This window comes from Dioscorea cayenensis, chromosome 15 (assembly GCF_009730915.1).
Source record: "Dioscorea cayenensis subsp. rotundata cultivar TDr96_F1 chromosome 15, TDr96_F1_v2_PseudoChromosome.rev07_lg8_w22 25.fasta, whole genome shotgun sequence".
Taxonomy (NCBI): domain Eukaryota; kingdom Viridiplantae; phylum Streptophyta; class Magnoliopsida; order Dioscoreales; family Dioscoreaceae; genus Dioscorea; species Dioscorea cayenensis.
The window spans coordinates 6,435,397-6,453,961 of NC_052485.1; the positions used below are offsets into that span (position 1 = coordinate 6,435,397).

The window sequence follows — 18,565 nt, forward strand, 5'->3', positions numbered from 1 at the left end:
CTAGGAGATGGAGTCCATGTGTGCATATAAGTGGGGGGCAACCTTCCCTACTAGGCCGGTCTTTTGGGGTCCGCTCTCCCCTCCACTTGTGTGCATTACAGTGATCTATATTAATTAAGAGATATACACATATATATTTGAGTTTGATCAAAATATATAGAAGAAAATGGGGATGAAGATGTCAGATGAGATGCGCTGAGTAAGCAGTGGTGCCGGTGATTGTGTATTGGGTGTTCTCAGGCTTCTATGAACTACTGGCAAACTACTGTGTGAACTATCGTCTGCATTCAAAAGGAGAAGAAGAGGAGAAGAACACTGTCCCCAGATCCACAGTGATCAAAAGAGTACGTGCTCACCCATCAAGCCATCCAAATCCTCACCGTTTGCATAGTTACAGTGGTGATTAACTATTTATATTTATATTTACGAGCTACTTCAATTAATTAAATCTTTCTCTTTTTGAGGGAAAACTCCATGCATGTTTTCTTCATAAATAGTTTCCTATATAAATTAAAATATACTATATAATCTTGATCATTTAATAAGGTTTCGAATCAAAATGAGAAAGAAGAAGTAGCACGAAAGGTGCAACACTCCCTGCCAGTTATAGCAGTACAGTGGTGGTTGGCATGGTAGTGATAGACACAGTGCGGCCGATACTTTGTGTTGAGATAAAGAAGCCACATCAGTAACTCACAGCAATGATGCAGCAAATATCTTGGTGGTATACTGGAATGATTGAGTCTTAGTTTGAATAAGTCAGAGCATTAGTTGAGTCAATAAGTTGTTGTGTTAGTTCCTATATGTTAGGAGATTTTATTAGTAAATGGTTTATCAGTTTTGGCTAATAATCTTGTCCATATATATAGCCTGTTATTCTGCAGATGAATTATGAATAAAAATTACATTGTTGAGATTCTCTACAGCCTCTTCTTTCCAGTTTTCTGCTTTCTCATTATATTCATCATAGAACATAGCTTTTTCTTCTTCATTTTCTTCTCAATTTGAGGTTCTTTGAGTCCAAATTTTCAACATTCTGGTATCAGAGCAATGGCTACTTCTGGAACTGATATGAATCCTTCTAATCCCTCTATTCCTATCTTCAAGGGTGAGAATTATCCCCACTGGAGTACACTCATGAGAATTCTTTTCCAATCTCATGATCTGTGGGAACTTGTGGAAAATGAGTATGCTACTGAAGGTGATGAGGCTCAAGTGAAGGTAAACAAGAAAAGGGATTCCAAGGCTCTCTTTCTAATAGTTTCTGCTGTCCATGTCTCTATTTTTCCTCAAATTACAGGAGCCACAACAGCTAAGGAGGCCTGGTTGATTATGAAGCAGGAGTTTCAAGGGTCTTCCAAGGTGATGGTTGTTAAGCTACAGACTCTCAAATAGGAGTTTGAAACATTGCAAATGAAGAGCAATGAGACTGTGCAACCATATGTTACAAGAGTCTCAGGCATTGTCAATGAAATGAAGGTGTATGGTGATACCATCACTGAGCAGACAGTGGTTTCAAAAATTCTGAGAAGTCTTCCTCCCAGGTTCATCCATATTGTAGCAGCAATAGAGGAATCTAAAGATCTTTCTACTCTCTCCATAGATGAGCTGAGTGGTTCACTTCAATAACATGAAGTGAGATTAACCAAGTTGGCTAAATGCTCAGACATGAAGGCATTTCAGGTTAGTGAAGATATTTCTGATAGCAATAGAAGTGACAAATTCAGCTACAGAGGCAGAGGCAGAGGTACTTACAGAGGAAGAGGTCGTGGAAGAGGCCGCGGGAGGAGCATTGACAGACAACAACAATCAAATCTGATTTTAGGCCAAACAAAGGAAGCATTCAGTGCCAAATCTGCAAAAAAAAAATATGGGCACATGAAAGCAAATTGTTGGTTTAAAGACAAGCAGGCGAATATAGCTGTAGAACAAGAAGAGTCAAGCAATCTCTTCATGGTACACTCAAGCAGCTATGATCAACCACCTCACAACATATGGGTGATTGATAGTGGATGCTCCAATCATATGACAAGTAAGAAGAGTTTTTCAAAAGTCTGGATGAATCATGGAAACACACTGTGAAGCTGGGTGACAATAAAGAAGTTGAGGTTGAAGGAGAAGGAACTGTGGCAATACAAACTGAAGATGGGAAGGTAAAGCTTCTACATAATGTCCAGTATGTTCCCAAAATACGCCATAACTGATATGGGCATCTACATTCTCAAGGTCTGAAGATTCTCAACCAGAAACAGATGGTGCAATGTCTTCCTCTAATTACTGAATTGGATTTCTGTGAAAGCTGTACTCTGGGCAAGCAGAGCAGAAGATCTTTTCCATCTGGAGGAGCTTGGAGAGATTCAACTCCTCTAGATTTAATACATGTGGATTTGTGTGGACCCATGCACATTGAATCCTTGGGAGGTAATCTCTACTTCCTTCTGTTCATTGATGATTACACTAGAATGAACTGGGTTTATTTCCTCAAATACAAGTCACAAACACTTGAGAAATTCAAGTACTTCAAAGCTTTGGTGGAGAATCAAAGTGGCCACACAATTAAATGTCTTCGCACAGACAGGGGAGGAGAATTTTTATCAACAGAATTCACTGAATTCTGTGAGTCAGCTGGTATTTAGAGGCAGCTATCAGCACCTTATTCTCCACAACAGAATGGTGTTGTCAAAAGGAAGAATAGAACAACAGTTGAAATGGCCAGAAGTCTACTACTTGAAGGAGGACTTCCAAACACCTATTGGGGAGAAGCAGTGTCCACAGCAGTGCATCTACTAAATAGATCTCCTACAAAAGCTGTGTTCAATAAAACCCCCCTTGAGGCTTGGAGCAATCAGAAGCCATCTGTAAGTTATCTAAAAGTATTTGGTTGAATTGCTTATCCCATGATACCTTCTCAATATCATAAGAAGTTAGATAGCAAATCTATTAAATGTATCTTCGTCGGGTATAGTAATGAGTCAAAGGCCTATAAACTCTACAATCCCATCTCATGCAAATTAATTGTGAGTAGGGATGTAGTTTTTAATGAAAATGATAGGTGGAATTAGAGTTCTGATAATGCTGAACCAGCACTGCAGATACCTCTGATTACAGCTGAACATTCACTGCAACCAGAAGTACACCCAGAGCACAGTACTTCAGTTACTCCATCAAGTGTCACCATAATTATCAGTAATTCCTCAACACCTAATCAAGCTACTGCAGGGAGTATATCTGATCAACCTACTCCTGTTACAAACACAAGTCCAGCACATTCTCTTGAAAGAATCGGCCCAAGAGGAGTAAGACCGTTAACGAGCATTTATGAGCAATGTACCTTTGCTCTTCATATCTCTGATCCTCTGAATTATGTTGAAGCTGCAATGCATACTTACTGGAAGGAAGCTATGCAAGCTGAAATGGAAGCCATCAACAGAAACAATACATGGGTACTTACTGATTTACTTGTAGACAAACAAGCAGTCACTCTGAAATGGGTGTTCAAAACTAAAGTGGCTCCAGATGGTAGTGTCCAAAAGCATAAGGCCAGATTGGTGGCAAGAGGCTTCACTCAAGAGAAAGGGGTGGATTATGAGGAAACTTATTCGCCAGTTGCCAGGTTTGACACAGTCAGACTCTTTATTGCTCTTGCAGCACAGAAGCAATGGGAAGTTTGGTAGCTTGATGTAAAATCTTCATTTCTCAATGGTGATCTTCAAGAGGAGGTATATGTCACACAACCAGAAGGTTTTCTCATTGCAGGGAAGGAGAAGCAAGTTCTGAGGCTAAGAAAAGCTTTGTATGGCTTAAAACAGGCTCCTAGGGCCTAGTACAGCAAAATTGATCAATACTTTACTAATCTTGGGCTTCACAGAAATCCTAATGAACCCACCTTATACAAAAAGAAGCAAGGCAACGATGTGTTGCTTATATGTTTATATGTGGATGACATTATGTATATGAGCTCTTCTACGCATATGGCAAAAGAATTCAAGCTCAACATGATGAAGGATTTTGAGATGTCTGATTTAGGCCTTCTACATTACTTTCTTGGGCTTGAAGTAAAACAAGATGAAAAGGGAATATTCATTGGCCAGAAAAATTATGCTGAAGCACTCCTGAGAAGAGCACAGATGATAGATTGCAAGAAGACAACTACACCTATGAACACAGGAGAAAAGTTTAATTTAACTGATCAATCAGGATATACAGATGCAGCAGCTTATAGAAGACTAATTGGAGGTTTGCTCTACTTAACACACACAAGGCCTGATATTAGTTTTTCATTTGGATTATTATCACGATTTATGCAATCACCAACCAAAGATCATCATGGTGCAGCAAAGAGAATTTTAAGATATGTTGCAGGGACATTAGAGTATGGGTTGTACTATTTCCATGTCAATGAGTTCCGTTTAATAGGTTTCACTGACAGTGACTGGGTTGGTTCCTTAGAAGACCGAAAAAGCACATTTGGTTCAATTTTCAACTTAGGATCTGCAGCCATAACTTGGAGCTCAAAGAAGCAATAAATTATTGCTCTTTCATCAACAGAAGCAGAGTACATTGCAGCTACTTCAGCAACTTGCCAGGCAATTTGGTTAAGAGGATTGTTGTTGAGCATAGATGAAGAACAATCAGATCCAACTGTGCTATTTTGTGACAATAGATCCACTATTGCATTGGCCAAAAATCCTATTTTACATGGCAGAACAAAACACATTGACTTAAGGTTTCATTTCATACGAGAATTGGTAAATGATGGCTCAATTACATTGAAGTATTGCAGGACAGAAGAACAATATGCAGATATACTCACAAAGTCCTTGTCTGCTCCAAAATTCTGTTATTTAAGGATGAAGCTTGGAGTTTGTTGCTATGAGTTAAGGGAAGGTGTTGAGATAAAGAAGCCACAGTAACTCACAACAATGATTCAGCAAATATCTCGGTGGTATTCTGGAATGACTGAGTCTTAGTTTGAATAAGTCAGAGCATTAGTTGAGTCAATAAGTTATTGTGTTAGTTCCTATATGTTAGGAGATTTTATTAGTAAATGGTTTATCAGTTTTGGCTAATAATCTTGTCCATATATATAGCATGTTATTCTGCAGATGAATTATGAATAAAAATTACATTGCTGAGATTCTCTACAGCCTCTTCTTTCCAGTTTTCTGCTTTCTCATTATATTCATCATAGAACATAGCTTTTTCTTCTTCATTTTCTTCTCAATTTGAGGTTCTTTGAGTCCAAATTTTCAACACTTTGGGCACCGTTGCATGCACGAGAATAAGTTCCTATACAAACACACGCATGCAGATCACCATGCACTCGTAGAACCCTACGTCTGTGGTGCTCAATTTGGCAGCCTTTTGAGTGGACTGGTCTTTGACACCCTAGGAACCGTCCTTGCATTCCTTGTGAGTGGCATGACTATCAGAACCAGCTGTATCTACTTTTGATTTTTCTCCGACATCGAAGGTTTGGATGTGCACTCTGGTCTGTATTTCCCTTGGAACCGACTCCAGGCTTTATTTCCCAACAACTGTGCTTTTCATGACACTCACCACCAACTCCAGGGCCTAAAGTACAACCTCTCACAGCCCTTCTTCCTCTCATGGGATAAGATACTTGGAACATACAGGCCATTTATTGTTATTGGAGAACTAAGAGATTAATTTTTATCATAAAACTCAAAAAAAAAGGAAAGGAGAAGAAGCTTTCTACTCAAAGTTTTGAAGATTATATGAATATCTTACAGACTTGAAGGTTATATGAAGCTTCTGTTTGTTTTCATTACAGCTCTTCCAATTCCTTTACATTGTCACGTGACTAACATGTGATATAACGGTTGAAGAGTTTGTTATGCTGACGTGGATTAGTTAAGGCCATGTCAGCAAGGTTGTTCTCTCTAATTGGCTGTGTATGAAGAACAGAGTCTATATATAGCTCTTGTTCTAAATGTTTTGATCTTCAATCCTTCAATGAGAATCTTTCTCTTCTTCTTCTTCAAACCTTGTGTGGACCCCACTTGTATTTTAAACTCTTTTCATGTTAAAAAAATAATAATAATAATAAATATATATATATTTAAAATTTCAAACCAACTTTATCTTTCAGGAATCGTGAGCCCCCACATTCCTGGTAACCGCTAGTGGTTACGGGATAAAATAGAATCGGTAAAACCAGAGAATTCCTAGCCTTCCTCTTTCGCTCGTTGTTCAATTTTGGGGGCGTGTAGCAAGGATGAGGAAATCTTTCGTGTCAAGTGCTCATCTAGGAGTATTTGTGGTAGGTTCGCTTTTCCCTTCTTCGATTGGTTATCTTTTATTAGTCCTTATTTTGATTCCTTAATGCTTAGGGTTTTCTTTTTGTTTTAAATTGTTCTAGGGTTTTCAAGAATGGTCAGGAGTATCTGGTTTTGTCCTTGAAAAAGTTAACAGGTATTTTTCCGTTTCTTAGAAATCTGTATGCTTTGATATATTTTTAGGGTTAAAGTATATTTGGGTTTTGGAGTTTGGAAAAGTAGAGAAAATAAGTCTGAGTTTTGACTATATGTTATATTCGATGCAACTGAATGAGATTGTAAGGCTTCTCGATATTCTTATTTAAATATGAAATTTATTTAATTATTTGAAGAGTGCCGCCATTGGTTATTTATTCTTATTACGTGAATTTTATTAGATGATAGGACTTTGATCATGAGACCAATGGTTATGAATGAATAATTTAATAAGTGTGTTATCACTTAAAGAACACATGATAGGCTAAAGAACACATGATAGGCTGATTTTTATTTAATAGCTTCCAATGTTACAGCATGTATATACAAATATATTAGAAGAATCCTGCACTTTGATCTCGGGTTAGTTGAGTGGCTAGTAATAATAACTATTTTCTTGGATACCGTGTTGATGGAACCTTCCTAGATTATGAAACCTCAAGCAAACCATAAATTTTAGTGCATATATGGTATAAGCTTAGATTGTACTTATGCTTTTGTGAGACCCATTATTGTTGCATCAACATTAACTGAGTTTTGTGATTAATTTGAACTGTAACCCAATATAATGTTTCAACCATAATGACTTCTACATGCATGTCTTTAGATACTTGATTTCATAGAAATTTGTGAAGTTCTGTGTAACTATATATTGTGTGTAACTCCTGGCGTCCATTGTTGTTCACACATATACTGTTTGTATATATATATATATATATATATATATATATTAAATGAGTGGACACCAGCATGGAAAAATTAATTTCACTGTACACCCATACACATATATTCATATACGTAATATATATATATATATATATATATGAAATTGTTGTACATTTTGGGTACTGTATTTATTAGTGTGGTTTTTATCCCTTTGAACATTTAGTATAGTTAGTGTTTTAATATCTGTGGAATGTACTCTCAATTATAGGGTATTTTGTGGAAGCCTAATTTCGGAGTGCTTTTAGTTTTGGTGTTAGACAGGTAAGTAAATCACGTATAAACCTGTATACATATATATAATTTCTTATTACAGTAAATCATCAATATAATTATTTAATAACTTTGGGTTTTATTGTTAAAACCATTCATGATATTATATTTAAATATTTTGGGATTTAAAATACTGTATCTATCCTTATTTTACAACTTAGATATCTAATGATTTAATTGCTACTTATATGTTTCTCAAGTTAATTGATTACGGATTTAAAATTTACTTGACAGCCATTACTCTAATGATATATTACATTATTAAATTTGGTTTACTCTGAACTTCTAGAAGCTGCATGGTTACGGAATCTTGATCATTAATCTTAGTTGATTTATTATATTAACTATTATTGTCACCTGCTTAATTAAATTCTAATTATTCTGGTTACATGTAGCATCATTTTATTTTATAATAATTGGAATTATTTTTCATTAGAAAAAGGGGATCACCGAATTTCTCTATTTTTGCATTGACAATGATTTTTGGATATGACATATTTCGATATACTAACGTATAGTCCCTAAATTAACTTTGCAATAACCCTGTCACTGGGGTTAAACACTGACCATGTCGACATGCATTTCTGACTCTGATAAGAAACTAGTTTCGCACCGTTCCGTCGGTGAAGAATAACGGCCTCTGAAAAATCTGGCTCGGGTCACCGAGGGTAAATAAATGAACTCTGACAATCCGACTCGGGTCACCGAGTTTAAATATATGAATTCTGTGGTTTTTTGGCATTAGTTATTTGGGGGACGAGTATACTTATTTGTTTGAAAAAAAATTATGCTTGTTGAAATACTCTGAATTCTGAGTTTTATTTTTGATACTTATTGTACAATTTTACACTTAAACATGTTTTGTGAAATTATTGAGTTTTGTGATCCCTATATTTTTAATGGTTGTTTACTGGGCTGTCAAGCTCATAAATAATGATTTTATCTTTTCAGATCAGGAGTAAGTGTGTGGTGGACAGTTTAGCGGGGACCGTTGAGCGAACACCAGTTGGTTATCATGTAAATAGTCTTTTTGTTGTGAACCTGGAACTGTTATTTGTTTAAGCTTTGAACCTTGGACTTTTAGTTTTCATGGATCATAGTTGTGAACCTAGTGATTGTATCCCTTAAAATTCTTATGTTCTTGTGACGTTAGTACCTTGTTATATCCTATTTTGTGAGACAGATATTGAGGCCTTGTATGTCCATTTGGTCTCAACCCTATGGGTATACGGCCGTTTGTCAATGTCCCGGGCTCGGGGCGTGACACCTTGTTTCGTTCTTGTTCTTGGTCTTCTTCTCATTTGCAGTTGGTCTTAATCATGGAGTGGAGCAGCATGATGCTTTCCATTTTGCAGAAATGAATGTAATGATGTTCTTCATCATTCTGGTGGTTTGAATAGAAGCTTGAAGATGATCTGTGGGTATTCTCTTTCAATCAACTGTCGAGAAGAGGAAGGAAGAAGGCTTTCAAGTTTGTCTTATTCCCAAGAATATTGAGTAATTAATTAATGATGCTAGTACTCTTGCGTGCCACGTATATATGCCCACATGCATGACTTCCACATGCATGCATGCATGGGCGGCTTGTATACGTATATTTGTATTAATTTGCTGTAAGACGGGCCATATTATGTGTTGGGACTATGTATTTCTGGTTCTATAATTGAAATAAAGGCTAATAAACCAACAAGAAATTATAAATTAACTTAACCGTTCTTCTTGATGCAATGGTGGCAAAAGCATTAATTAAGTTCACTTTGAAAAACAACACCATGCATGCTCTTCATGACCAAATTTATCGCTGAGAAAATTAAACAACCCCCAAAATTAAAGAATATCACTATTCTCCTTTAATTGTGTGGAACTATTTGCCAAATGTATATATATTTATGTTTTGCAAATAACTATATATGAGACTAATAATTTAATTTAATTATATATATATAACATAGAGCAGTTAGTTATTGAACTCCATGTTCGATTATTATAAGAGAAATAAATTTTAGTTGGCAGCGTCATTTTAATGAGAATTAGTAAAATCTAAATTGTTGAAAAATAATAGTGCATATTTTATATTATCAAATAATTTAATTCTTAGATTGATTATCGCAGAATAAATTTCAAGAGAATAAATTTAGCTCTTGTCAAAAACTTGCAAATCATGAGGACAAATATATAATTAAGTGACCTCTTAAGTTCTTTAAGGGAAATATACACAAATTGCATCCACGTCATGTGTCATGTGTTCGCCTTCTTCTCTTACAATATAAAAATTTTAGACTACACAAATATTGTTTAATTAGAGAACCAACAATATGAATCAATCTTGTTACCATATTAATTTATATCTGCAGGCTGCAACCCATGCATTTGTTAATGAAAAATTCATGATCAAGAAAGTGGTTAATAGTGGTGAATACAAGGGAAAATGGAATGAACTGCGAAGTTCTAAATCCTGAAGCGTTTAATTTTCTCAAAAAATTGCTTGTCTAACTTTCTAAAAGAAAACAAGACTGTAATTCACATGCTCGATCCGCATATTTGATGTTTAGGGGTGCATTATTCCACGACTCAATTATTAGTATCATTTAATGAGGATTAAAAAAAAATCTATTTTTTTCAAAATAGCAGCATATATACGGGAATAGATACCTAGCTAATTTGACAATTGCTTGCATATATGGCCATGCATGGTTGGACAAAGACCTGAATGTAACTGAGGTATATATATATATATATATGAGTTAATATATATATATATATATATATATATATATATATATTCATGATGCAGTGTTTCGATTAATGATCTTGTTGAATAATATTTATAGTAATATTTATTATTACATAGTTTCAATTTTACTCATCTTCAATTTTCTAAGTTATATAAATGAAGAGAGTAATATTTATAGTCCCAAGAAAAATACATAGTTTCAAGAGAGGGATAGTCCAGTAATTTGGTTGTTTTTTATATTAAAATTTTGATAATTTAATGTTATTTTTAATTTTTGTGCAACATTTTTAAACGATATATATTTAAGAACGGATGGAGTAATTAGCAACATATATATTGACCATCATTGTTTGAGCTCACTGAGATTTTCTGATTTGCGGAGAGCTTGATCAATAACAATTAATGGAGATATCTGAAGAAGAGACGAATTAATTAAAAATAATATTAAAGAATTCAACTAAAAAGTAAAGATTAATATTTTATTATATATATATATATATATATATTGTATAAGAAACTAATAACTCATCCTCAATATAAACATATATATATATATAAATTTCCATAGATATATTATAAGTATAAAAAGAATAATTACAATATTTTTCAAACACCTTCAGAATTTACTTCTTTTTTCTTCCTCTTATCTCTTCTTCTTTTCTATATATATCTCCAAATATACAAGTGAGGGGAGTATTGATAGGCTTACAAGAGTTGAATAAACGGTAAGGATTAATTTGATCCGACGGTCCAAAATACCCTGGTAGGTGTAGTAACAATGATGTCGCCTTGCTACAGTAGCACATGGGCGGCTGCTACAGTAACATCTACAAAGTTGTTACATTAATGCTGACTGCTACAATATTATTGCTATGGTAGGCATCTATTTATAATATTCATAACAATATATATATTATAACTTTCTCTATTTTCTTAAATTTGAATTTTTCTAGTTTTTAAAATATTTAATAAATACCGGTTATGTAACCAAAGGAAAACTGAAAGTTCTTCCGTAGTAAAATTCTATACTTAAAAACCATGACCTTGATTTATGTCATCTGACGAATTAATATATAGCTTGTAAAAATCCAAGTAACTCCCCCTAATTTTAATTAAATTAATGTGAATAAATCATTAAGTTTAATGAATGTTTAATAAACCACTAATTTAATATGAAAGAAAAGATAATACTGTTGGGTATTGGGCTCCTTTCCTATGTGGAGAAAAGCCCAAATGGTCCAAGCCCATTAGGGTTCACTTTATTAAGTGTTTTCCATCATATTAGGGTTAAAAGAGAGTGAAAAGAATCTTGAGAGATAGTAGCCGCCAAGCTGGTGTTTTGAGGGTCAAAAGATGTCCGATTGAGCTGAAATTTTGTGGGAACGTTCGGGACTTGCAAAGCTTGATTTCCACCCGACGGTTTGTGATTTGGCTTCTCCTAACTCGAGATATAAGGGTCAGAACAGAAGCTACAAAATATTGATTTTGTTTCCTATATAGCTTGTTTTAGCTATTGTTTTGGTCAAGTTATATTTTTCTGATTTATACTCGTTCTTGAGACTCTCTTGTACCATAAATTTGATCATAGTGGAACTTGGTTTGATCAAGATTGACCCATGGTTTTTCTTCCTTGATTTAAAAATTTTTCAAATAAAAATTTAGTGTTTTGTGTAATTACAATTTTGCTCTGTTTAAGTTTTTCTTCCTCATCTAGCAAGTTTAGAGATTATTTATTTGTTTTCAATATATTGAGATTGTTGTTTGATTCTCATTAAATACAAGACTAACCATCTGGGGAAAACAAAAAAAAAGAAAGTACAAAAGACTTAACAACCACTCCAATGATAAGTTGGGAAAATGCGTGTTGCCCAAGTAAACATTATTTGGACAAAGTCGTACTGACCCAATATATATATTAAAATTTGTGTGTCATAATGCAAGGGACAATTATCTATGACATTTATGATATTTGATTTGTTTCTAATTTTTTTTCTCATGTTCATTAAACATTAAAAAGAAAAAAAAATGGAAAAAAAAAATACAATAACCGTGGAGTTATATTTTTATTTTCTTTTTTCATGGAGACTTCATTCTAGATATATAGATATAATTGATGACCTAGTAACAAGTCTTATATATATATATATATATTTGCCAAATTAATAATTTCATTCAATAATTAGAGAATATTAATATCCATTAATTTTGTTGTGTTGCATTTTTTCAACAAAAAAATTTAATTCTCAGGAAGGTTTCAAATAAAGTTAATGCTTGAATGCAGGGGCGGAGGCGGCGGCGCAGGGGCGACCGCCCCATCGCCGGGCGGGGTCTATTGACCCCGCCTACTCGTTCCCTTCCGACGAGCTCCATCGCCCCCCTTCTTTCCCGACGCCTACTTACCCCACCTTCCGCCCCTCCCTCCCCTCGGCCCTCCCTTTTCCGCTTCATCCCTTCGAAGTTTTTTTAATATATTTTTTTATTTTTTTCATTTCTTTATCTTTATATATTATTATATTTTTATATTTTCATTATATTATATTTTTTTTAATTTATCTTTTTAGTTAAATGATTTGATTTTTTTCTCATTTATTAGATGTTTTTGTTAAGTTTGTTATTTTTAGAAATTTTGAGAATTTGTAAAAATATGTATGATTGATTAATGTCCATTGATTTAAGGATTTGAGAAATATTAAAGCTTTGATTTAGTAATAAATATTTTTTTAAAAAAAATTATGATTAATTTAAATAAGAGTTTAAATGAAAGTTATTATTTTTTAAAAATATTTAAATATCAATTAATTTTGTAATTAATAAGATTTTCAATGTAAGTAATTTATAAAATTAAATTTTTAAAAAAATTATTTAAATGATTTCAGATAAATTATTAAATTATATATGTCACGTAAATGAGAATTTTTTTAATTTAAAATATTATCTATATTTTTATAATTATAAATCAAAACAACATCAACTGAAGAATAAGGTCAATGAAATAATTATTTTAAGCCCTTTATTTTTTTAAATCCTCATCTTTAGATTTTTTTAATAATAATTTTAAAAACTCAAATTTTAAAAGACCATTAATAATTATCATAATAAAAAAATATTTTAATTTAATATTTAATCATTGTAATTTAGTCTTTGTTAATTTTTAAATTTTAAAATAATACAGTAAGATATTAAATATTTTATTTTGATGCTTAATCAGTCATATCTTTTCTAACTGACTTTTCAAAATTCTATTATGATCATCTGTAATGGCTTTTTCATGCATTTGTTTCTCCAAAATTAATATAATATTTATTTTTTAATTATAAATAAGAGCTTTTGTAGTTTTTATACAATTACAATTTTTTTGTTAGGTTTTTTACTTTGTTGAGTTTTATTCACAAATTTTAAATATATAATTTTATATTGAATTTAGTAGTATGTGAAAAAATAAACAATCATCAATAGATATTTATTAAAATAAAATTAAAAAAAATGTTAATTTTTATTAAATAAATTAGGGAGTTTAATTTATTCTAAAATTCCAGTATAGACCTCTAGTTAGCCAGCCCCAGAATTATAAAAAAATCAAATTTTGATAAAAATACTTATTTTGATATATTAACTAATTTTAACTGTTTCTCTTAAATTTTACATATTGTTATAAAAAAAATTAAACGTATTTATAATTTAAAATTTTTATTAATTAATTATTTTAAAATTTGTAGTTCGCCCCCCTATATTTGATTTTTGGCTCCGCCCCTGCTTGAATGAATGTGATTTATCTATTTTTTAAAAAAATAATAATAAAGTTAATGCTTTGCCACAATAAAAAGGGTTAATTTCTTGTGTCTTTTGCAAAAAATTTATTTCAATTATTTAATCAGAAATAGTCACAACACATGCATGATGCAACGTATCACAAAAATACAAAAACAGGTATATATAGCTCTTATAAAGTATACATGCCCACGCACATGCATGTCAATAGTAGCATCATCTCTAGTTAGTCATCCTTGGTAAGAAGACAGACTTGGAAACCGCCTTCTTTCCTCTTCTCAACAGTAAATGGTCTGTAAGTTCCGAGTATCAAATCCCATGAGAGGAAGAAGGGCTGTGAGAAGTTGTACTTTTGGCCCTTGAGTTGGTGGTGAGTATCATGAAAAGCACAGTTATTAGGAAAGAAACCCCTGGAGTGGATTCCAAGGGAAATACAGACCAGAGTGCACATCCAAGTTCTTGATGATGGCGAAGGAGTAGAAGTAGATGCTGGTTCTGACAGTCATGCCACTCACAACGAATGCAAGGGCACTTCCCATTGTGTCCAAAACTAGTCCATCCAAAAGACTGCCATATTGAGCTCCATAGACGTAGGGTACTACGAGTGCATGGTGAGCTGAATGCGTGTGTTTGTATAGGAACTTATTCTCGTGCATGTAACGGTGCCCAAAGTACTGCACGGTGTCTATCACAGCCATGCCAATCACAAATTGCACTGCTATACGTGGCAGGGAGTGTTGTACCGTTATTGCTTCTCCTTTCTCTTCCCAAACCTGCGTGTGCACATACATGATCAAGATATGTAAGTGATCAATATATCCCAAGAGTACCATATATACTTAGATTTATGTAGGAAATTATTATATTTATGAAAAAAAAAATACATCAAGTTTATAAATATATAATAATCACCTTGGTTACTATGCAAACGGTGAGGATTTGGAGAGCTTGATGGGTGAGGACTCCTTTGATCACTTTGGATCTGGAGACAGTGTTCTTCTCTTCTTCTTCTCCTATTGGGTGTAGACGATAGTTCACACAGTGTTGTGCCAGAAATTCATAGAAGAACGAGAACACCCAGTACACAATAACCGGCACCACTGCACTCAACAGCTCATCTGATATCTCCATGCCCATTTTCTTATATATATTTTGATCAAGCTCAAATATATGTGTGTATATATATATCAATATAGATCAATATCTAGCCACAGTAGTTCAGGAAGAAGAGATGAAGTAAATTGAAGAGAGGCGTGGGAGATGGCATCTCTATTTATAGAGAAGTTATTCTGTGAGAAAGTCTCAAGCATGCAAAGTCTAAACTAATCTTTCCTTTACACCCATGGTCCAAGTCCATTTTGGTTTGCCACCAAGCTTGTGTAGGTATTAAAATACAATTTCCACATTGGTTGAATGCTCGGTTGGTAAAGGATACATTTTTTCGTTTTCCATGCAAAAACACGCCCTATCAAAGAAGGTATTAATTTATTCATAAACCATCACAAATCTCTTCTTCTTCTTCTTCTTTCCAAGTGACATAAATACACTGAAAAGGACTAAAGTGTTTCTGATCTGCGGATATATATACTCGTTCATAGTTTTATTTTGTACTTGTTTTTGATGATTGGACTTTTGCTTTCATTTATTTTTATATTAATTATTTATATAAAATTTTTCTTCCAAACCATCTTTATGGGATATACTATACCAACAAATAACTTTACATTAATTAACAATTAATACAGACTTTCACAAGGGTTTAATTCTAGAAAGTCTTAATTAAGAAAATGGTTCAGTGGTGGATGTTTCCCTCGGTCTTTAAGTCTTTGAGCATCACTGAAGAAAATTTTGATAATTATACTATCTTATAATGCTAACTAATTTAATTTTTTTAAATAAATCATAAATTTATTAAGCATCAACCAATGTTTTTTGGTCCAACTAATAATATTCAAACTTTCAATTCATTTGGAAAATTATTTTCCCAAATAAATGTCATAAGTTTCAACAAATTCACATAAAAACAAATTAGATGATGGCTGATCATTGCCTAGGATATATACTAGTCATTCTACCAATAATTTGTTATTTCTTGGACTGTGGAAATAAACGAATCACTTTATTGCATAAAATCAAGAGATACCATTTTATGTTTGACAGTTTGACACAGTTCTAGCTGGCAATTTGCAAATTAATTATTTTGAAAACGTAGTGAGACTTAATGATATACATGATGATATATATGTACTTGCTAGACGCTCTCTCAAAAACCATTGAAAGAGTTTCCAAAAATAAAATTGAATATCTATACGTAAATCAACTAAAGTGATTATACAAGTGATTATTAATATAGTTTAGTTTACCTGAAGTCTTAATTCTAATTATAAGTTGATTTCAATTTAAAATAAGAATATTTTAGAGTACGTTCCACATGGTCAAAACAAGCCCAAAAAAACAAATAAACATTTAGGTTCAAGCACGTAATTTATTTTCAAAGGAGATAAAAGGATTAATTAATTAATATTTTATCTTGGAAGTTGGAAATGGTATGCATTTTGCTTTTTAAAGTTATCTTGACTGAGGCAATTGGACCAACAAAGTTTTATGTTTACCAAATAATTTCACATGGCCACATGCAGTGAAATATGAAAACAATAAAGTTCCAAAAAAGAATTCAACAAAATAATTAAATAGAAGTTTAAAGGTGGCTCAAACCAGTTTTCAAAGAATGAAAACTCGGAAGATAAATCAAAGACCGGGGAGTTTATAATTTCAATTTCCTTGCCAAGCATTCACACTGCATATATACTAGATATATATAGGTCCACATCTGCAAGTATAAATTAAATGATAAATGTCAGAAGTTTCAACACAATCATATAAAAATATTAACAAACCAGATGATGATTGATTAGTATATATTTATAATATTCTGTGTTGATATATTTCAGACATTACTGCAATTAATATTAAATAAGAGTTTTATTCCATGCTTAATTAAAGTATAATACTAATTGTTCTTCCTTAAGTAATTATAAATAGCCACACGGATGCCATGAATTTACGTGCATGCCATGAGTACTTCATGCATGTCATGACATGCATCACCCATGCAGAGAGGGCTCAAAGATAAAGCCCTCAGGCCACTGAAGTTTAGGGACCAGGTCTTTAAATTACTTAAAGCCTAATCATCATAAATTATAACAGTTATTTATTATAATAAATCAAAGTTTTTTTAAATTTAATGCTTAATTATTTCTCTATTTTCTCTCAACTAGAATTTTCTCCCAACTAGAGGTTTTTTTTCAAGTTTTAGAATTTAATACGTAATTAATTTTATATCTTCTCTTAACTAACTTGTTAGAATTTGTTTGTTTGTTTTTTTTTTGTTTATAGTTTTTTTTTTAAATATCCTATGTTTGCATTTTTTTCTTTTCTTTTTTTTTTTAAAAAAAATAGCAACAAACGCCCACCATTTAAGGGGTATTAAAGAAACATGCAAATATAGAGATGCACCACTTATAATGACTAGAACTGGGGAAGAGTAAATGAACAGTATTTTACAAAATTGAGTCATAATAAATAGTAAAAGAACAATGTTTTTATAGTAGTATAACCTCGTCTGCCTATTCACTACCAATGCGCCTTACCATTAGACCATGCTAGTATTAACATATATTTTTTTAAAATAATAATATTGTAATATGAACTTTTTAATTATAAATTAATGAATTTTTTTCAATTCTTTATATGGTTACTTTTTAACATCTTATATAGACATGTTAAAAATAAAAAAAATTTATTTTTTTGTTAAATAAATTAGAAGCTTTATTTTGAAATTTGATTGTAAATCCTTAATTAACTTGTCTCATTTATGTGGAAATAAGTTCTATGGGACTTGCAGGCTTACACTCTTGATCAGAAGAGGAAGGATATATGGCATGAAATTAACTACGTCATTGGGTTAACTGTTCATGCATGTATATATACATGTTCACGTACGTGTATGTCTTTTAGCAACTGTAGTTATATATCTACTTCCATTTTCATATGTATTTCATGAAATAAATATTCAAATGCAATATTATTATCATATTTGTGTTATGCATGCCTTAGATACAATTCATATATATATACTGAAAATTATTGAGTACATATATATACTTAAATGCGTATACTATACGGCAGAGTTAAATATTCTGTATACTTAATGTTGTTGAATCGTACACTATAAAGAGAGATAAGTATGCACTTTAGACGGCCTTCAACTTGCCAAGAAGGAAACAAAGAAAGTTTGTTTTTTTTGTCTATATAATCCATGCCAAAAATATTGACTTCAAAGTGACATCACAAAGAGAGAAAAGTAACTTCAAATCTTTAGAATCTTTTGACTTCCATTGATATTTCTGAATTTTTAAAACTTACAAAAGAAATCTTAAAAACTTATAAATGGAAGAATTAACAATTAATCAAACCAGTTTGTGAAATTTAGTTTTATTCATGTATTGGTAATAAGTTAGAATGATGATACTATGTGATTTTATTTTTTTTATTTAATTATTTTGACAGAATA

At 32.3% G+C, this 18,565-nt stretch overlaps 1 pseudogene; it reads right to left on the reverse strand.

Annotated features, from left to right (window-relative positions):
* Nucleotides 1-14,095: 14,095 nt before the first annotated feature.
* On the reverse strand, nt 14,096-15,219 carry LOC120277984 (annotated as a pseudogene).
* Between the last annotated feature and the right edge of the window lie 3,346 nt (nt 15,220-18,565).